Source organism: Protomyctophum parallelum (assembly GCF_964188405.1).
Source record: "Protomyctophum parallelum genome assembly, chromosome: 8".
Classification (NCBI taxonomy): Eukaryota; Metazoa; Chordata; class Actinopteri; order Myctophiformes; family Myctophidae; genus Protomyctophum; species Protomyctophum parallelum.
In genome coordinates, this window is record NC_139703.1 from 30,176,878 (window position 1) to 30,183,324 (window position 6,447).

Below are 6,447 nucleotides of genomic sequence, written 5' to 3' on the forward strand. Positions count from 1 at the left end.
AGAAAACTGGATGATTTAGAAGATTTGTTTTTTAATTTTTGAGGTCCGGTCAAAATGGGTTAAGATGAGAATACATTGAAAGTTGACATCAACAATGGTTTTTTTTGCATTCTATGATTTATATTCATGGAGTGAAACGGCATATTGATAAAATAATTCCCATGGCATGTGATCTGATGAAAGCACTTGCATTGTTGGACTATTGACAAGGCTGTCTGTGTGTTACATGATGGTTCAGTCCCTAATAATATCCTCTGAGGCTCAGTTATGTGGTTGCTACTCAAGTGCTCGTGTTCTTTTACCGGTTATACACAAGCACTCCACGGTCTGCGCCAAGAGGCCCTTGTCCCTTAGCCAGATCCATCTGTGTGTGTGTGTGTGTGTGTGTGCGCGCGTGCGCACACTCTTCTCAGACTTGATTCAAGCTGAATTTTAAGTCATCAGCCCACATGGCCCTCCAGAAGGGCTCTTGGCTGTAGATAAATGTGTTTTATTGGGAAATTTGTTTTGAACCCGGTGTGAGAGTCTTCAACAGAAATTCAAGAGCTAGAGCTTTCCCCTCCCTTTTGCTTCCATACTTATATAGTGTGTTTGAATGTACGTATGTTTGTTATCCGTGTTGTCCATTTGACAGTTTTGTTGGATTTAAATGGACCGAGGTGGACATGAGTTGCACTCTGTGCAGTATCACTATGATGTGGACCTGGGTCAAATAGTTCTATAAAGAATACAAATAACTTGTTGGCATTTGTTGTAACCTGCTTGGAGGAATGGACGGGTGGCTCTGCTGTATAAGATCCTAATAATACAGAGTGCCAGAAGGACAGTGTGTAGAGCCCTAGGCCATTGATTCTCTTTTTAACATTGAATCTGTACACATGGGAATATTTGTACACCCAGAGTTACAGACCTGTAGGGGTCCATTTGGTATTTAACGATCAATCATTTAGCAGGGGAAATCCCCTGGAATGTCCTCATCAAGGACCCCTGGGGGCTCGCATTGATAACCACTTGTACAGGCAGTGACACAAAAATGGATACACCCCTCTCACCTGGCCTATCAAGTGGGATAAAACAAACGCCAAGAATGATTGGCAAATGCTTCACAGTAAAATTCTGAATGTTGATTATTCTCTTCGGAGTCCATTTGTTACCGTTTACTTGGCCCAGGTCTGGTAGTCCGGTTTAGAGTCTAGACCTCTGTGGGGTCTGTTTTAAGGAAGATGTTAATTCCATGAATGATTTGGATGTTAAGATAATTAATATGAGATGGTGGTGGGTGACTGGTGGTGGTTATGCTTAATGCAAAAATGATGGCTGAAACATTTTGATTATAATAATGATGATGTCCTTTTTTCTGATGATGGCCGACCGTTGTGCACCTATCGTTGTGTGAACACAACCTTTTATAGCGGGCTTTCGCCGCTAGAGGTTTGTGTATGATGTACTTAAAAATTAAAAAGAAATACCATGAAGAGCAACCCTAATTGTCGTGACTCTGTCCTGGTTTTGTGGCGGTGCAACAACGTGCACAGACACATCATCACACATCATAGGAGTCATTTGTAGGGAGCAGCGGATGGAGGAATGCTATTTGAAATGCTCTCTCTGCCCGTGCTTGTCCATACTGTACCTTTTTACACTTCACCGTCAGAGATCTGACACGTCGTACAGTCAGTGATGGACAGTTAGGAAGTACATTTACTTTAGTACTGTACTTAAGTACATTTACTTTGGTACTGTACTTAAGTGTTTTTTTTAGTATCTATAGTAGATTTTACTTGAGTTTTGGAATTTGTGAAAACTTTCATGACTTTCACTCCACTACATTTCACACTACATTTTAAAGACAAATATTGTACTTTTGACTCCTCTACATTTCTAGGTAGGAATTAGGTACATTGTGAATTAACCATATAAATCCTATTTCAAATATTGACAATAGCAGATCTAGAGTAAATTTTCTGGAAATTGTAATTTTTTTTTTCTTCTTACATTTGTATACCACGTAATCCTCCATCAGGTGCCCCGGCTGGCCCAGAATTACTGCATGTTTTTATGAGGGTACCTACCCTATAGGGGACTATGCAAACTCTACACAGAAAGGCCCTTTTGCCAACCCCACCATAGGATATTGGCACTGTGATGCGGAGGAGAGAACACACCCCCAATGCCCACAGCATCCCCAACCTTCTCGCTGTGAGGCAACAGTGCTACCGACTGCACTACTGTGCCCCGGTAATTTGTTCTTTTGAATAATATCTTTTAAAATCAAGTACTCCAGTTCTTTAGCTGAAGTACAAATGTGACTGAGCAACTTGTTTTTTTTTTTCAACTACTTCGCTTGCAGCTGAGTAATATTTGACCAGTCGAGTACTGTGGAGTACTTTGTCCACCACTGCTATCCTGCAGTGAAGTGAGAGCTTGTTCTGCAGCTATCTCCGTTCTGTTCTCATGTTGATGCCGACACACAATGAGCCAAAAAGACAAAGCAGATCGCTGTCTGCTTGCTCTCTCATTGAGAGACACATCAGCCGCAGAAATGGAGATGTGACTTATGTTTTACTTTTTAATTTCAAGGACCCTCAGTTTGATCTGCATTAGGCCACGGATCCCCATTTGATACCTTTTTTTTCTCCCCCAGTCTACAATAATAATAATGAATTATAGCGCTTTTCCAAGTGCTCAAAGCGCTTTACAATGGTTCATTCATTCATACATTGGGAGGTGAAGCGGCGAACAGTCGACGCCAGCGTCCTCACTTCCCACACCAATGGTGGCAAGCTCACACCGACCGACTCATTGGAGGCAATGTAGGGTTCAGTGTCTTGCCCAAGGACACTTCAACATGTGGACAGGAGGACCCAGGATTCGAACCGCCGACCCAGGGATCATTGGACGACCTGCTCTACCTCCTGAGCCACAGCCGCCCATATATAATATACAATACTAGTGTTGATGCAAGCTTCTCTCAGAATTACAGATCCACAGGGGTCAATTTGGTTCATGACTATCAATCAATTACATAGAATAGCACCCCTTGGACTCCCCTCAAGGACCACTAGGGGTCCCAGAACCAGGCTCTTTGACCATGTGGTTGCTACTCAAGCTAAACCAGCTATTTGACCTTTGGGATTGGCTTGCGATATCAAATCCAAAGATTAAAAGCGGAACTATCCCTTTAAAGACCAGGGTGAATCGATCATCATACATTTTTAATGAAATTCTTGTATAAAGTGGAACAGACACACCCATCTGGTATATCATACATACCAGATGGGTCACTTGAGGGTGTTGAAACTATAAATGTGTGTCTGGGTTGATACTCTGCCATGCTGTTTTATATTCTAATGCAGCTGAATTGACTCACGTTGCATCACAATTACACCCTCCCCCCCCCCCCCTTCCCCAGCAGAAAGAAATGAGATTGAGCCTCTTTGTTCACTCCAGACCTCGCAGGCAAAGTGCCTGGCTCGGTGTAACTTTCTTCCCCCAGATCAGCATGATTTTAACCTCAGGAGAAAGTGTCCATTAACCAGTGACTGAGACCTCTGCTGTGAAACCACAATCTAATTCAACTGACATCATGTGACCACCATCCTGAGGCAGCCATATTATGGTCTGTCACTATTGTCACCTCCGAGTCCCTACTGTAAGACTGCATCTGCCGGATGAAGGCATTCGTATTCCGTCATCAATTACATTATCTCACTTGTTGGCTTGTAGCCTACATGTATATTGTTACATGATGCACAGCTGTATTATGTAAGAATCCAGTGGCATCATTGTGTTACGGCAGGCCCTGTATGAACTATGAACCCGGCCCTGGCCCTTCAGTGAACGCTAGTTTCAAGTTATGAATCACACACACACATACACACTAACCATTAGGCAATATACTATTTGCCAATCTGGTAAATCCTGTTAAGTAGCGTAGCTCGGAATCTGTTCTTGAGCGATTCACTATTTACCAACACTGTTGGATTTTACAGTCAAACTCTTGCAAGTTACTTACAGTAGGTGGCAAAGTAGAGGTCAAAGAGAAAGCTATCGGAATTCAGCACCTGACAAAATCATCATTGCCACATATGACAATCAAACATAAAATACAAAACATTTAAATTATTAGTTTTAGTAGAAAGGTTATAATTTTGTTATAGATTGCAGACTATTCCACCAAAACATATGAACTATGGAGAATACACTTTGTATCGGGTTTTTTTAACCGATTTCCCAGATCTCCCATTTTTTATCTGGCACTTTGTCAATGTTTAAACTTTAGGTTAAGTGATATATTTTGTTGTTAAAAGGTCAAAGCACTCAATTCTGACAGTAATCAGAATATCAGTAATCAGTAAAAAAAAAAAAAAAAAAAAAAAGATTTGTTTCTGGCTTTTGTGCCTTTTATTTGTAGTTACAGTGGAGACTGACAGGAAAGAGGGAGAGAGAGAGAAGGGGAGAGACATGCCAAGGTCATCATGAACGGGACTCAAACACGCGACGCGCTGTCAGGCCAGAGCCTATATGTGGCATGCGCCTGGACCACTAGTCCAGCAGGCGCCTCGACAGTAAACATTGTTATAGAGTGTTTGTTCAGGCGCGGCCTCCCTGTCACTCAAGCTCTTTAATAAACTAAATACATTTTCAGGTGGATTGAAAATGTTCAGGAAATTTATCGGCCCATTCATCAGCTTCAATTTAATGTGTTCCAGTTCCAGTTTTTACTGCTCATTTCTTAGTGGCATCAATTCCACTTCCACTCAAATGTTTAATCTGTATTCTGTGCAAGATGGGATAAAACGGGTATCCCAACCTAGGAATGCATTTTCTATTTTCTAAAGGGCAGGAGAGACTGGGAGACTCCTGTTACTGAAAAAGCACTCTCTAGCAATGAGTAGGCTACTATCACTGTAGAGCTATTTAACAGTTACCGGTATTTTAATTTGTTGAACACAGGCATACTTGTGAAAGGGATTTTGGGTAGGGCTCATCCAAAGACTTGAGTTTAAAAAGTTTGCTTTAAAAAATGCAAGATTTGCAGAACTTTTCCTTTAAAAAATAACAGATCTACAAGTTCATAGTATGACACGAAGTGACGTGCTATGAGCTACTATTTTTGAATAGCCAAAGCAAAGTATAAAAGTACACAGATGCTTTCCTGAGTTAGTACAGCTTATAGTTGCTGTAACTCTTGGCTGTTCTGTTTTGAACAATGATCCAGTGTGCCTCTGGAAATGATGGCCTAATAACTAATAGAACTTCTGACTGGTCTCTTTCTTTGTGTGACTTACTTTGGATTACACAAGATGCTGAATGTGGGCGTGAAAAGTGCACTCCTGAAGGCTTTCATTTTGATGAAGCAGCGTGCAGAAGTGAGTCACATGTTTGGTGCAATATGCAGCTATTCACTTGGCTGAGAGTCTAGAGTAGCTAAAGCACTTGAGGGCGTGTGCCATCGTTCCTTTAGTTTAGAATGATATAACACCATTCAGGGGGAAATTGTCCCCGGCATTTGTGACACTATACTTTACCATTATCCTATTTGTCATGTATCATCTGTTGTGGCAGGTGAATGCAGAAAGGATAGGGGGGGGGGGGGCAGGTTGCCATAATGAAGTCACAATATCTTGATTGAATCTTGGTATTTTGTCATCCCTTCAGTTTTTAAACGATAAATCTGAAAAGACAACTCACTCAATCTGCTCTCTCTCTCTACATTGGTTCTCAACGTGGTGCCCTGGGACCCCCAGGTCCCCGGGCACCACCTTGATAGGAAACAAATAGAACACTGTTTGGCTAGTGAGGCTGCATATTTAACCACTCAATTAAACACACTGATAACTTACAGGGTTACAGAGATGATTAAAAAAACTATAATAATCAAATGGGGGGGTCTGTAAACTAAAGCATATCAAACTGGGGGTCCTTGAAATTAAAATGTGGTATCACTGTATTGGATGAAGAGAAGTGTGAATCATCAAGACATTAATGTCTACATCTATTTAATTAAAGGATAAATGAATAGTTCTGTCCACATACATCAGAAGGTCACACATATCCAGACGCTATAAAGTATAGGTGTTACAGTTAATCTGTTTAGTATTCTATGTTTCAGGTAGATTCGTCTGTACAAGTCTGACTGCCTTGTCAGTCAGTTTCACAGAGAGAGGTGTCTTATTATATAGACTCATCTGTATGCTCAGCCAGAGCCCTCTGGCTCCATCAAAACAATTCTTTTGTTTCCCAGAATCCCCCTCATCCCTCTCCTGTTTCATCCTATAGCATGTCTGTCATGCAGCCTGAGATCATATCCTCGTATCCAGTGCTTGTCACTGTGTTGGACTGCCACCTTGTGGTGCAATGTAAGAGTGCGTATTCAGGTATCTACCACATGTGACAGCTTCGGGGTTGATGGATGTTGTTCCGTTGAGTGTCAAATCTCCCAGA